This window comes from Rhincodon typus, chromosome 33 (assembly GCF_021869965.1).
Source record: "Rhincodon typus isolate 14 chromosome 33, sRhiTyp1.1, whole genome shotgun sequence".
Taxonomy (NCBI): domain Eukaryota; kingdom Metazoa; phylum Chordata; class Chondrichthyes; order Orectolobiformes; family Rhincodontidae; genus Rhincodon; species Rhincodon typus.
Window position 1 is genome coordinate 14614331 of NC_063364.1, and position 16336 is coordinate 14630666.

The 16336-nt window shown below is 43.0% G+C and overlaps 1 protein-coding gene across 7 annotated transcripts in view; it reads right to left on the bottom strand.

Annotated features, from left to right (window-relative positions):
- Positions 1-16336, bottom strand: part of rab27a (RAB27A, member RAS oncogene family) — a 115459-nt gene that overhangs the window by 42054 nt on the left and 57069 nt on the right. Inside the window, exon 1 of one of the 7 annotated variants that reach the window (XM_048615992.1) lies at positions 15981-16111. The exons of the other annotated variants lie outside the window; for them this stretch is intronic. The gene's annotated coding sequence lies outside the window, so the exon portion shown is untranslated. Of the gene's footprint in view, positions 1-15980; positions 16112-16336 lie in introns of those variants that run through there. 7 annotated transcript variants of the gene reach the window in all.

Below are 16336 nucleotides of genomic sequence, written 5' to 3' on the forward strand. Positions count from 1 at the left end.
CTTTTCTGATGAAGGGTCTAGGCCCGAGACGTCAGCCTTCCTGCTCCTATGATGCTGCTTGGCCTGCTGTGTTCATCCAGCTCTACACCTTGTTATCTCAGATTTTCCAGCATCTGCAGTTCCTACTATCTTTAGTACATGCCAACTGGCTTTCCCACCAATACTTACACAGAGACATCTCCAGTAGCCAAACAGATGACCAAAGATAGAGAGCAGCAACTGGTAAATAAGGCACGGTTCCCAAGCATGGAGCTGAGTACAATGTAAGTGCATTCACAAATGTCAATTCTGAAGAAGCACTGATTGATAGTAAAGACAGACGGTCATCAGCAATCCAGTTATGAAGAGAGAGAGAATGCCTACCAGCAACCTAGCTTCAAAAACACAAGAACTCTCCCTTCCACTGCTGCCTCACAGTGCCAGGGGCCAGGGTTTGATTCCATCCTCAGGCGACTGTCTGTGTAGAGTTTGCATTTTTCTCCCTGTGTCTGTGTGGCTTTCCTCTGGGTGTTCCGGTTTCGTCCCACAGTCCAAAGGTGTGCAGGTTTGGTGGATTGGCCATGCTAAATTGCCTGGTAGCATCCAGGGATGTGCAGGCTAGGTGGGTCAGCCATGGGAAATGCAGGGTTATGGGGTTACAATGGGGTGTGGATCTGGGGTGGATGCCCTTCGGAGGGTGGCTACAGACTCTGAATGGTCACTTTCTACACTGTAGGGATTCTACGATTCCATCTGTTTCGTGCCTAAAAGAACCAAACTCACCTAAAGAGACAAACCGCTATCAACGAAGGGTTTCAGAAAATGCTGGAAAAACACAGCAGCTACAAAAAAGAATGAGAGCATGAAGATCCCAGTTTCCGAGATACAATTGAAGACAGAAAGCCCTGTGGATGGAAGGCTAATATACTGTAGCTTGTCTCTTGTATCTGCCCCACACAAAGCTTTGCAGGCAAATTGCAATATGCTTCTAGAGCAATTGATTGTCACAAATACAAGTAACACAACAGATGAAATTTAAAGAAAAAGAACCAGTCAGGAAATCTGCTGAACAAAAGCAATTACAGGCTGAAAGTAAAAATGTGAAAGATTGGACATTTCAGCCTTAAACTGAAAGATTATTTTGATTTGTGAGGAGGAGGAAATTTCAAGAAAGGATCAAGTATTTATTTGGAGGTAAGCCGGGCTGGACAGAGTTGGTAGAGAGGTATGGGAAAAGCCACTGAAAAAGGAGACAAACATCAAGATAAAGATAAGGTCCCCCTTATCCTCAAACACTTCCGCCAGCTCCAATTTAGACCCCACCACCCAGAACATCTTCCACTCCACAACCCTTTCTGTTTTCTGCAAGGACCATTCCCTTCACCACTCCTTAGTTCGCACCACACTCCCAACCAACCACTCCAACCCGCCCGGTACCTTCCCCTGTAACCCTAAAAGATGCAACACCTGCCCACACACCACCTCCGTCACCTCATTCAGAGCTCTAAACAGTCCTTCTGAGTGAGACAGAGCTTCACCTGCATCTCCTCCAACCTCGTCTACTGCATCCAGCGCTCCTGATGTGGTCTTCTCCACAGTGGTGAGACCAGACATAAACTAGGTGACCATTTCACCAAGCATCTTTGCCTGGCCCAAAACGGCTAGCCGAACCTCCCAGTCACCACCCATTTCAAACAACACCCCTCCCCATCTGATATGTCCATCCTTGGCCTCCTCCAGTCTCAGTGACTTAGAACGCAAATTTGAGAAACACCATATTTTCCGTCTAGGCACCCTATAGCTCGAAGGACTTAAAATTAAGTTCTCCAATTTCAAATAACCTTCCCACCCATCCTTTTCTAGCCCTGCCTCATCCCTTCCATTCCACCTACCAACCAAGACGTACCTACTACTGTTGTCCACCTATCACCACCATTCCGCTACCCTCACCATCCACCCTCTATCTGCCGCTCCCCCCTACCCCCACATCCAGTCCTGAAGAAGGGTAATACCCAAAACATTGACTGCTCCTTTCCTCCAGATGCTGCCTGGCTTGCCTCCTGTTTGTCTACCTTGGATTCCAGCATTTTTTTTTGGTCTCTAACTAAGGTGAGACTTTGAGATACTCCTACAGAAAGTCAGCACAGACCCAATGGGCTGAATGGCTTTGTTCTGTGCTTTAGCCTGTAATTCTATAATCTGCAACTGAAAGGATGGTGTTATTAAAACAAAAAAAAAGGCAGTCTTATCTGAAAACACATCGAGAGTAGTTTACAGAAATGTAATCAAACATTCAGCAGTTGCAAAAAGTACTAGACAAATGTATGTCTTTTTCTCTTTTTTACGACCAAGGCAAAAAGACAACACAGAATGCAAACTCTGCAATGGCAGGTCACAAGTTCAGTTCCAAGAAGAAACTAAACACAACTTCCGTCTCCATTTCAATCAAAAGACAATGTAAAAATATTACACTCATCAACACAGATATAGGTCACAGAGCCCCACCAGGCTGTATCAGTGTTTACCCTTCATGTGACTAAACATTTCCAATTCTACACTCCCACCCCATTCCCAATTCCCTCTAACCGTTTCTTCATCCACCCAGCTAATCTAATCTCCCACATTTTCCTTAGTTTCGACATCACAATTCAGGAGGTTTCTCCTGTCATTTGTGGCAAATCTGTAAATTTAATTTCTCGTCTATGGATTCCAGTCATCAAGATTAAACCTAAAATCTGACTGGACAAGTTTATCAACTCTATCAACCCACGGTACTGTCCCCCTGCAAAGTTCCTCTGACATTAAGTGGAATGGGACTCAGTACAAAGTTTAATTAATACAGTCACCTTTTAAAAATATGCATCATCTTATATTTACTGACAACTGAATTCATTTTGCCACTTTTTAGCCCATTCGGATATCTGATTAATATTGCGGTTTCTCTTGCCCTTCCAAAGGATCAGGATAGATCCCATTTAAATTTGTCTTGAAGGTGTGCCATCACTTATATTAGGTTCATATCCAAATCGTTCATCATAAACAAATTCTACACAACTGAATCCTAAAGGACCCTATCATCCAGTTCCAACCAGCCCTTAAAACAAAACATACCCTATAATTTTAGTTAACTTTGCAGATTAAATAACTTGTCCAGAAGTTATGCCACAAATAAAGTTGAACTCTCTCTGCACCAAAATCCCAATGGATCAATTATGTTTAATGTCATACAAGGACACAATGATTTGCCAATGTCAACCCATCAGATAAGGCATTTTCTCCCGAAAATGCTGACTCTTCAGGAGTTGACATTAGACAGAAGCCAGCACCTTCCCTCCTCCACAAGCAAGAACATTTTTCACTCCACACGCAAATCCAAGCCGGTGATTGTCAGACTTTGCAGCCAAGTCTGATCTCGGCCTCACTAGCAACCGCAAAAGATGACTGGCAGAATTCCCAAATCCCTCGTGTCTCCCCATTTCCCTGCAACTTATGTCCACATTGAACTCTGGCCCCTTTCATCATGGGCATTGATGCTCACTTTTCAGGCTTCCTAATGCTTTCCACTTATCAAACACAGCCTGGTGAAAATCATCTCATGTTAAGCACTTTGCATTTCGTTGGCTTTTTAAGTATCATCTGCCTCTCCAACCAGAATGGGAGCTGGGACCCAAAAGGGACTTGCTTTTCCTTCCTCTAGCTGGGGTGAAAGGCTTTTTGTCCAATATTAACCTGTCATTTCAGATTAATACAATTGTAAAAATGAACCATCAACGTTCAACTCCTATCATCAAATTATCATATCAGTGTGCTTTCATGGACTAAAAATGTTCTAACAATAGACAAGTACTACTTTTGTTTAATTCATTCATAGGATGTGACATCATTAGCTAGGCCAACATCTATAATTGCTCAGAGGGCAGATAAGAGACAACCGTATTGCTCTGGGTCTGGAGTCACGTGTAGGCCAGACCAGGTAAGGATGGCAGATTTCCTTCTCAAGGACCATAGTGAACCAACTGGGTTTTTACAACAATCAAATCTTATAATAATTACGTTGGATCAGCTTTTTATTGAAGTCAAACTTCATCTGCCAAGGTGGATTTGAACCCATGTCCCCAGAACATTAGCCTGAGGTACTAGTTCAATGGTATTACTGCATACACAACCACTTTCCCCTGCTGTGGATCATCTATGCAGGTGGAGCCAAGCTCATGAAGCCATTAAGTAAGGATCAGTCTGAGCTAAGATTAACATGGTTATAAAATCCACTGAAGCTCACATCTGCATCTTCCCATTGGCACATACCTTTCTAGGAGTCGCACATTGGCATTCAAGTCATCTGCTTGAAAGACAGACAACGGAATTAGATTCTGGAACACAAACAGCAGCTGCTTTAGAGCAGCACAATTGAGAACCACCAAAATAAAAGTGGATTTGCAAGCAAGAGGAGGAAACCACTCTTTTTGCTACCTCACTGAACCACAGAGAGAGTGCCTGGTGAGAAAGCAACTTGGGAGAAAACATTCACCAGAACTCAAGAGTATCTGCAAAATTTGCCACTGCTGAAAATCAACAACCAAACAGTCAAAAGTTAGGCCATTCTTAACTCAAGAACTCTAACCTGCAAATTTCTATCTCACTGTCTATACCAGACAATTCCCTCTCCCCTTTCTATAAAGCTTATGGTTCATGTTTGGACATCTGACGTTGGATTGTTGGCCAGTAATGAGATTCAAAGATTGAGTTTCCACTTCCCTGCAGAAGATGGTGAATCTGTCAGTCAGGAAGACATTGTGTCGCCTTTTAAGCAGGCTCCATGCTTTACAGGCTGCTACTGCCTTGAAATAATTCAAAGATAAGCAGAGTATCCAAAGCACTGTCAAATATGTGGGATGTGGCTTCAACATTGAAAACCAGAGGCTGTAACGTGTCCAACATCTCCCCACACACATATCTTTTCCTGTCCATGAGACCATAGAATCGCTGCAGTGTGGAAGCAGGCCATTTGGCCCATCAAATCCACATCGACCCCCATACAGCAACCCACCCCCTACCCCATCCCTGCATTTCTCACCCTATACACTATGGACAAATTAGCATGGCCAATCCACCTAACCTGCATATCTTTGGACTGTGGGAAGAAACCACAGCACCCAGAGGAAACCCACGCAGACACAGGGAGAATGTGCAAACTCCACACAGTCACCCGAGGGTGGAATTGAGCCCAGGGCCCTGGCACTGTGAGGCACCAGTGCTAACCATTGAGCCACCATGCCGCCACTTTTATTACCACCCCCTCTTGTTTTGCGTCATCCCATTTGGCATTAAATAGCTCGTGACGGCTCTTGTGGCCTAATGATAATGTCCCTGCCTCAGAGATAGGAGGCCTGGGTTAACCTGCTCCAGAGCTGAGAGGTAACATTTCTGAAAAGGTTCCTTAGAAAATGGCTCCTGAACACACCTGGTCACAGACCTTCACTCTTTTCTGGCCCAACTCCCTGGCTCCTTGTTTGATCATACACTGTTACATCTTTGGAGTTCTTCCACTCCAGGGAGGTGCCCCAAAAATAAAATCTTCTTTCCAGAGATGCTGCCTAACCAAATGAAGTTTTTCTGTTTCAATTTCAGATTTCTAGGGCTTGCAGTATTTTTTTCCTTTCTCCCCTGGAAGATTTATGACACTAATCCTTGTTTAGTCAAACAATCCAACGGGCTCAGTTTAAACATTCAGGAGCAAAATGATGCAACACCTTCGATTTTGAAAATCACGGTTATCATGCCTGGATCTCAGAGCTGCTTTCTTGTACAGGGCTTTGTGAATGACCTCCTCCCTGCTTAAATATTTATTGAAGACACTCCACCACATGAGTGAGTCATTGAGTGGGAACCAGAGCCAACACCTTAGAATTAGGGCTGTTTTATACTCCAGGAGGGTGGAGTGGTGGTTCCACCCCGGCTCCAAGTTAAACAGGCCTCCATAACCTGCAGGCACTTCACTCTCAAAGTGAGACAACTTCCAAGTGTTCATTTCCCGCTGGTTAGGCAGCATTTCCGTAGGGAAATGGAGTCAGGATTCCAGCTCAGTGATCCTTCTGAAAGATTGGCAAACTGTTACTACTTGCTGAGTGTTTCCAACTCGGAGCTTTTCTTTCAGACTTCCAGTATTTTGCTTCACTTCCTTTGGACAAGTTTACACGCTGAGTTAAGACTTCATCTGTTTCTCTTTGGGGACAGAAAGCAGCATTCACGAGAGAGATTATTTTGAGACATAAAACTGTACAAATGTCACCTAACCATGTACAATCTATCTCTTCAATGGATTCAAAAAGCCAAATAGCTTCCAACTGTTTTACAAAAGGGGCAAGTGTGATATGAGAAACGACTTTATCCACACAATGAGAAGTTAGTGAGGGGTGTGCCAGGCTGCAGGGTCATCTAGACAAGCCGAGTGAGTGGGAGAGATGCTGTCTAGCCTGGACAAATGTGAAGTTATACACTTTGATGTGAAAGGCAGCATTATTTCAATTGGGAATTGTGGATTTTCAAAGGGATCCACATGTCCTTATACGCTAGTTAATGAAAATCACCAGGCACATGCAGCAAGCAATCAAGGCAGCAAATGGCATTTTGGCCTTCATTGCAAATCCATTTTTCTTACAGTTATACCGAGCCTAGAGTAGAGTACTGTCTGCAGTTTTGTACTCCCTACCTAAGGGAGGATATACTCACCATACAGGGAGTGCAGCACAGGTTCACAAGGCTAATACCAGAGATGGCAGCACTATCAAGGGGAGAGACTGGTTCGACTGGGTCTGTTTTCACTAGAGTTTCGAAGAATGAAAGGTGATCTGATTGCAATGTACAAAATTCCAACAAAATTGATGCAGGAGGATATGCCCCCTGGCTGGGGAGGGTCAGGATTCACAGCAAGTCATTTCAGAATGAGAAGAAACACTTCTTCATTCAGCAGGTGATCAAACCGTGGAATTTGCTACCACAGAAGACTGTGCAGGCCAAGTCACTGACCAACATTTAGATGTTGAAGACATTAGGAGTTATGTTGAGAAAGTAGGAATAGGGGACTGAGATAGAGGAACAGCCATGATCATATTGAATGTTGGAGCAGACTCAAAAAAGGACCCATTGGCCTATCCCTGCTCCTTGTTTCTATGGAAAGCGCTGCCTAGAAGTGAAGCCTAAAAGGAGTACTGGATTATTATTTGGATAGAAATAACATGCAAGGGTCACAGAAAAGGCAGAAAATTAGCAATAAGTATTGGTGCTCACTTGAAGAGCTGGTACAGAAACAATGGGCCAAATGGCCTCTTTGCATTATAATACATTCTTGATTCTTGTGCACAGGTAGGGCTGTACGGTTAACCATTTGCTGGCTGTGGCATCAGGGAAGAGGAGGAGTAACATTATGGGTGATCACAGTATTCAGACCAATGATGTAACATCAGAGAGGAGGAAGTATTGTGTAGGTCTGGCAATGCTTTTATGAGTTACAATTTCACCAGAATGTTTTGTGAGGAGCTTGTGAGATTCATATAGAGCGCAGTACAGGAACAACCTTCACATTGAGAGCTGTTCCTTTATTGCTGGGTGGAGACCTGGGGTCATTCTGTTTGGAAACCAGAGGCAATGCTCCTTTCTGCTGCCAGCGCTGACATCTCCACTGCAGCATATCTCGGGAGGTAGGAAGGGAATTTAAAAAAGGAGCTTAGGAAAATAAAGAATGCATGAGAAAGCTGGTAGGATAAAAGAAAACCCAGATGGGTTTTCCAAATATATAAAAAGTAAGAGAATAACTTGGAAAAAAGTGGTGCACATTAAGGACAATGTAAGGGAGGTAATGAGTGTGCGACAAAAAAAGAAGTGGGTACGATACTCAATAACTTACAACATTCTTCACAATAGGAAAGGAAAGTACACAAAGGCATACGTAGAGTTGAGATCTCTGAAATATTAGAATGAAATTAACACAGAGAAAGGAGGGTGATGCAGCTTTAAAAGTGATTAAATCCGCAGGCCTGGATGAGGTGGTGTATCTCAGGCTGTTGAGGGAATTAAGAGAGAGGTGACCGAAGAGCAGCAATACTTAAATCCTCTCTGACCACAGTGAGGTGCCAGAAAAGATGACTAACATTCACCCATTATTAGAAGAGGGAGGATGGGACAGACCAGAAAATGACATACATGTCAGTCTAAACTTGGGCAAGTTATTAGAAACAATTGTGAGGGACAGAATATATTTACACTCGGACACAGGAATTGATCAGGGCTAATCAGCATGGATTTGTAGAGGGGGAAGTTGAGTTTGACAAATTTGATTGAATTTTTTGAGGTGGTAACCAGGAATGTTAATTAAAGTGCCATATTTGATGTTGTCTAAATGGACATTAACAGGTTTTGGATTAAGTTCCTCCAGCAGACTTGTCAAGAAAGTAAGAGCCCAGGTGATCCAAGGCAAAGTGGCATGTTAGATCCAAAATGCATTGAGACAGGAAGCAGAGGATGACTGTAGGAGGGATGTTTCTGACTGGAAGTCTGTTTCCTGTGGGATTCCACAGCACATTACTGCTTTAGAGTTAAATGCAAGGGTATGATCAGGAGGTTTGTGGATGACATGAAAATGTGTAGGGTGGTGAATAGTGAGGAGGATAATCAAACTGCTGGAGGATATCAACAGATTGGTCAATGGGGCAGAGCAGTGTCAAGTGGTATTCAAACTGGAAAAATGGCAGGCAATGCACATGGGGAGGGTTAACTAGGCAAGAGATCACACTATGACTTGCTGCACAATCTTTTACACCTCAAATCGGGCCCTCTCTTATTCTTCACTGTTGTGAGGGAAAACAACACAACCTAACCAATCTTTCCCTTCAGCCCAGCCAGCATTCTGGTCAATGTCCATAAAACAAAATTCCTGAGAAAAAGGCATGCACAAAGCAGAACCTTGTTGTGACCATGCAAGGGGATAGGTAATTATAAAATGGGGAGTCAGTTCGTCCCTCCTCACTCAGAAGCTTAATAATTTGAGATCGCTGTCTGGAACCATATTAACTTAGGGAACCTCACCTGGATTCTGATCACAAGAAAATTTGCTTTCAGATGCAAACTTTTGAAATTTTCATCCACTAAGAATCATAGAAGCCCCACAGTGTGGGGAAGCAGGCCATTCAGCCCATTGAGTCCACACTGATCCTCCAAAGTGCATCCCACCCAGACCCACACCTCTACCTCATCACCTTGCATTTCCCATGGCTAATCCATCTAGCCTGCATATCCCTGGATACGATGGGCAATTTAACATGACCAATCCATCTAACCTGCATATTTTGGAGTATGAGAGGAAACTGGAGCACCCAGATGAAACCCACACAGACACGGGGAGAATGTGCAAACTCCACACAGTCACCCGAGGTTGGAGTCGAACCCGGGTCCCTAGGGCCGTGAGGCAGCAGTGCTAACCACTGAGCCACCGTGCCGCCCAATGTCTCAGGCTCTGGCTGTTTAAAAACAATGTTATTGGTCACTGTTTGTTTTGACACAACCTGCCAACAGCTACCCTGGTCAACAGTCATGCATAATCATCCTTAATGTGACAGACACTGATCTAGAAGCTTCAGTTTCTGGGGAATGCAGAAACAACAATTTTCCTTGTTTTTGCCCTGGTTTCCTGTAATGTAAACATTTGGGATGGTTTCCCACCTGTCTCCTATCTGACTGTCCAGCTTCACTTTTCTCTGCAGCTTGTCTCAGGGCAACCTACTGCACCTTTATCTCTCTCCAGACTGTGACAAATCCCAGGTCCCAGATTCCTAAGTTTATGGGTCTGTGTCATCACCTCCATTGTCAGCTCGTGTTGCTACTTTGCTACTTCTCTGGGCCTTGCTCCCCTCTGTCCCTTTCCACATGACTCAATGGAAAGGGTAAAGAGAGTTTTTGAACTCTATCGAATTAGCTAACAAACGTTTTCAGAGTCGGCCTCAAAAAAATTTTAAGTGCCAATACCCACTGGTCAAAAGCAAGTCATTCAAATTCAATGTATATTATGTTGTCACATCTCACTGGAAGTCAAGCCGTGCTATTCCCAGAGTTCTCACAAAAGTTAAAAAGGTTTTATAAAAAAAAATCTGTACTTAAAAAGAATTCCTATTTAATACAAATAAATAGATTCCATCTTCAGGTAAACAATAATGAGCTGTCAACATATAGTGCACGCGCGCACACGTACACGCGCACGCACACACACACACACACACAAAGTCTCTGCCTTATTGGTTAAAATCAACAGCTTATAGCTGTACGAGAGGGAAAATAACCTGGCTTTCTTCAGGTGTTAGGTATTTTTACTGCATGGATAAAAAGACCACTTTCCTTTCTGATCATCTTGGTCACATCCATGAGTTGCTCAGCTACCTGGGAGCCAATCACAGAACTGTTGCCAGGAAGAAGGTCTTTATTGCTGTCAACAGGTCACCTCTCCACTGACCAATCAGCTATTTGTTGCCAGCCGAATCTCTTGCTACGCTCTCCTTGGTGCCAATTCATCTGCAACTATACAGACCCCACCTTGCTGAACAAACAATGGAAACAGTAGTTGCAACAAGTTCTGATGGTTTGTTGTTTTTTTTTTAAATTAAACCCATTTTTCTATTCAACTTTGTTCAGAGCAGTTATTACACATCTTTGGTGCCTGAGGGACTTGAACCTGGCCCCTCAGTCCAGTAGTAGTGGACTGCACCACAAGAGGGCCCCTACTGTTCAGCAGTCCCTTCTGGAATCTCTGAACTTTAAAAACAATCCTTTTCCCACTTCAGTCTCCAGTGAACAATACAAGATGATAGAAGGATGTGGTCTTTACTCTGGTCAGGCCATTCCTTAAAAAAAAAAAGGTACAGAACTTTTGCCTGTACACCTCAGGCAATAACTAGCTTACTCTCCAAACATCTCCTTTTTGCTGCCTCATAGTCAATGGCACTCTCCTCAGGTGGAGGTAATGAATTGTAAGAGTGTTCCCAGTCAGCCTGCTTTACAATAACACTGTCCACTGGTTACTTTAGCTTCTGTGCTAACCTTTCAAAAAAAAAAGGTATCCAACTCTTCCCCAAACCTGATGATTAAAGAAGGTGCAAACTTATTCCTTCAGCCCTCAAGTCTAAGTGATTGTTTCACTTAGAGCTGCCTTCCTTCTCCCTTCTCAGCTAGAGCTGTTCCAGATTAATTTCCTTTTATCTTTCCTGGAAATCTCTTTCCACTGTCTAGCGGAATTCCAACTCTAATCTCCGCCGCTCCAATTAAATTAATTTGTTTCACTATCCTCAGGTTATATCACTAGATACCAGTGTGCCCCATTTTGCCATAGTCCATACTTACTACTGCTGCTACAGCATTGCTTCCACAAGAGTAGCAAGAATGAATTCAGCTGCTGCTATGCAGTAAAACCGGGTATCTAGTGATGTAACCTGAGGATTGTGAAACAAATAAATTAAACTGAAGCAGCAGAGATACAGTTGGACAAGTCGCACACCAGGTGCCAGACTACACTGAGCAGCAGGAAAGTAAAGACAAATGATTCGATACACTCATATAGATAGGCCAAAACCAGTAGGGGAGTATAAAATCAAGTTTGCTCCTGAAGTAAACTAATTTCAGTGTTACAGGACAGGCAGATGTCACATTTATTGTTAAAAGTTAATGTGACATGTCATATTTCACATTAAAAGTCCCACCAGTCAAAGCCACAGGTGATTAAAAATACATGGAATGATCTATGAGGTTTAGATTGATTCTGAAAGCAATACAGCATTTATTTCAATTCTTGAATAATGCCACTACCTGGTGAGAGATTGCACTACATAAAAATCCCTTTTGGTTCATTGTTAATTTGTTTTTTGATTTGACCCAGGAGTAATTCAGCTATTTGAAGAATGCAGTTCATATGATCAGGGTATGGTCATCCCACACATATTATACGGAAAACAGGGGCATATACAAGTGAGGAATAATGGTGGCAGTAGACTCCACATGTTGAATGTTAACTGTCTTTGTTAGAAAACCAATAGATACAATAAGAAAACTGCTCACAAACTCCTAGCCTTTAGCACTATTTGGGATTAGGAATGAGTCCGCAAAAGGCTCAAAAACCCTAAAAGTGAAATGTTTCAGATTCAGATTCAGACCTGGGAACATTTCCTAATGACATCAAAAACCAACCTGACAAAAAACAGCCCAGAATCAAAATCATTCATTTGACACAATCTCCAGACTAAATCTGAGGTAGCTCCGATTCGCAGTGCCTGCAGCCTGACCCAGCTAGTTATACCAACACACAGGAAGGGATTCTAACAGTGGAGTCATTGCAAGGATTCAGATTCTCCAACTCAAGGTGTGTTTATGTAAAGTCAACATGGATAAGAGTTCAAGGTGACAGATTTGATTTGATTTGATTTGATTTATTATTGTCACGTGTGCCTAGGTACAGTGAAAAGTTTAATTTCATCTGCAGTACAGGCAGATAATACCTTACAAAGTGCATTAGCGTAATAGAATAGAGCATAGAATACAATGTTACGGCTGTAGAGAAAATGCACAAAGAGACAGAGCAACATTAAAGACAAAATTTGAGAGGCCCAATCAGAAGTCTAATAATGGCAGGGAAGGAGCTGTTCCTGATTCAGTTGGTACACGTGATTAAGCTTTTGCATCTCCTACCCAACGGAAGAGATTATAACCAGGGTGGGAGAGGACTTTAATTATGTTGGCTGCCTTCCCGAGACAGTGAGAAGTATAGGTGGAGTCAGTGGATGGAAGATTGACTTGCATAATGGACTGGGCTGTGTTCGCAACTCTCTGTAGTTTCTTACGGTCCTGGGCGGAGTAGTTGCCGTACCAAGCCGTGATGCATTTGGATAGAATGCTTTCTGGGATGTATCTATAAAAATTGGTGACAGTCTTTATGGACATGCCTAATTTCCTTAGCCTCCTGAGGAAGTAGATGTGTTGCTGTGCTTTCTTGACTGTAATGTCAACATGGGTGGACCAGGACAGTTTATTAGTGATCATTACTCCCAGGAAACTGACTCTGTGGACCATCCCCATCTCAGCACCATTGATGCAGACAGGAGCGTGCCCTCCTCTCCGTTTCCTGAAGTCAATGATCAGGGTCTTTCATTTCGCTGACGTACTGTTCACACAGCGTGCGGACATTGCAAAGTCACCATTGGACATCATGAACAAATCAAACTAAACCTCCCCATATTAGAGACAATTTCATCTGATCTTAAGAGAACGGAAAAAGGCCAATTGGCCCACCTGGGTCTAAGCCTTCGAAGAGCCTTCCCCAACCTCCATTAGAAAATCCTTTTATTGCTTTCTTCCCTCATTTTTCATCTGTTTATTTAGCTTCTTCTTAAACACATCTTTAAAAAAAAAACTCACCTCAAATGCCCCTGTTGTTGTATGAGAGCCCAAGAAGCACTCAGTATGTGAGCGATTCTCTATTTGGATGCAGAGAATGGACATCCTGGGCTGGACTTTGGAGGGGACCAAGATGAGTAGGGAAGTGTTTAACCATTCATCTCCATCCTCTATAAAATAGTGACTACAGTCCAAAGAGGGATCATCAGTTTCAGATCCCCACCCCATATACACAACAAAATAAGGGCCACTAGGAAAAACCAAAAGGTAATTCTCTAGTTCCCATGCTCACCCTCAGCTGTCAGAATGTCAAGTCACTTTTGTGCGAATCCAAAAAAGGTGCTAACAGCCAGAAAATACACAGTCTTTAGGTATACAACTATCTCCCATCCCCACAAAGGGAGATCAATCCAATCCGACCACTACCACCCAGTTATCCAGCCCCTAATCGGCAAAAGTAAAAGCAAAATCCTGTGATACCGGAAATCTGAAGCACACCCAGAAAACGCCGGCGAAACTCAGCAGATCAGGCAGTATCTGTGGAAAGGGGTTACGGTTCTGCAATGATTCTTCTTCAGAACATGGGGGGGTTGCCAACAGTGTTACCAAACAGTTAGTAATAATCTACACACCGATACCTGATTTGGTTTTCACCAAAATCTCTTAGCTCCCAGCCTCACTACAAACTTGATCCAAACATGGACAAAAAACCTTTGGCTACATTCCAAGAATGGAGTGCTCTTGATATCAAGGCAGAATTTCATGCGACATCAAATGAAATTGAAGTCAATGGGAATTAGGGGAAATACTCCACAGTGTTAGGTACGACTCAAACCAAAAGCAAGATAGTGGTGGTTATTGAAAGCCCATTGTCCCAGCCAGGGCAGTGCAGCAGGAGTTTCTCAGATAGACTATTAGGCCCAACCATCTACAGCAGCGTCAGCAATGGCCTTCACATACCATCCCAATATACCTTGCTCAACAATTATCGCACAGTATCGAGTCCCAGCCGCAACTCCTCAGGCACTAAATCAGTCCATACCCCATTCAATAAGTCTGGAACAACATTCAGGCCTTAGTTGATAAGTGGCAAGTGCCAGTCAAAGAAAGAAAATGGAAAGAAAAGAGAAATAAAAAAGAGAGACAAGAGAGCGTGCGCGCAGTGGGGGAGGAAGGGAGGGAGAGAGGGTGGGAGGGAGAAAGAACCCCTAACTGCCTTCCATTGACACCAAATAGCATTACCATTAATGAATCCCACCATTACCAATATCTGGGGGTGGCCACTAATCAGGAATTGAACTGGATCAGTCAATATAAAAATACTGTGGTTACAAGAGCAGGTCAGAGGCAATGGATGCTACAGGACATACCTTAGTCTTACCAACTCATGTATATCCACAAGGCAACAACCAAAAATGTGATTTGAATTGTCTGCACTTCTGTAGGTGAACGTAGCACCAATACAACTTGAAGCAAAACACGATGAAGCGGTTCTCTTCAATGACACTCCCTTCACCAATAGAGCACCGTCACTGTGGTGTGTACCATTTATAAGATGCGCTACTGCAATTCACCAAGGCTTCTATTGTTGAAACCGATGGCTTCTTTCAAGGCAAGGGCAGAAAGTGTATGCAAATGCTAGCACCTGACCTGGAATGATATTTCTTCATGGTCACAGCATCAAAATCCTGAATAGAGCCCTGTAACAGTATTGTGGGTCTACCGCCACCACATGCACTGTAGCAGTTCAAGTCTGCAGCTCACGGTCACCTTCCTGAGGATAGTAAAAGCTGGATTATGAAACGGCCACTCACAATCGAGTTAAGTGAAGAAGTCATGAGGTACACAGAATTTGAAAACAAACAGGCTACGAACAAAGCTGCCTTCTACTAAGACCAAACAAATTAAACTGAAAGTAAATGCTGTTTCTATCTGGAGAGCCTCTCAGAATGTCACATTGAACAGCTCTGCATAAACTAACCTCTAGATTGTTTCACTTCTGAACATTCCGACTTTTAAAACAAATGGAGCCAAACTTATCAGCGTAGCCACAACATTGACCCAAAGCAACAGCACTGTGAAGGCTAATGCCACATTTTCCTTTCCACAAACACTGTCACTGTAACATAGTTCTAAATTAGGACCATTTCAACGTTTTTTTTTTAAAAAATGCCATTTTGTGCAGGAGCATCCAACAGCAGGCAGAAGACTGGGCTTAAACCAGAAAAATATACAGAAAGACTGGAATGTCACATTCCAACAATGTGAACACGTTGTGTTGACAGCATTAAAACACAAACAGCTTAGCTGACATTCCACAGTGAAAAGGTTTGAACTGCTACTGGCACTCAAAAACTCCCAAATATTCATGTCAGGGGAAATTTAAAAAAAGCATACAGAGGTGACAGCAATATTTCAAATCCTTTAAGGATTGAAAAGCAAAAACACAGTGCAGTCATTAACTGCAGCATGGGAGGGGACAGAGAAAGCGAGAGCTCAGAGTTTTGGAACATTGAAGCCACCCATCTACAAGCAGTCAGTAACCTTTCTTCCAGCAGGAAAAACCACACTCTTACCTGCCGTGGTTCAAGAGCTGAAGGCTGGCTTCAGGTTAAAAGTAACTCTATGCAGCTCGTGGCAGCACTTTACCAGTTCCACCTGCAAAGCACACAGCATTTTTCGCTTACGTGGCAATGTTTGCATTTGCTCAGGAACTTCCTGAAGTCAAGGTGTGGTAGCTGCAGGTGGAGTGATGGAGAGTTAAAGCTGAGTGGCAGGTTTGCTGTTACTTCAGCATCTAAATACCAGTAAACACTTTGAATCCTTAAAAGAAAAAAAAAAAAAGGAAGTCTGTACCTGGATTTATGAAAAATAAAGAAATTCATCAAATTTTTAAAAAATAATACTTGGCATACATCTTCAAATAAAGTTC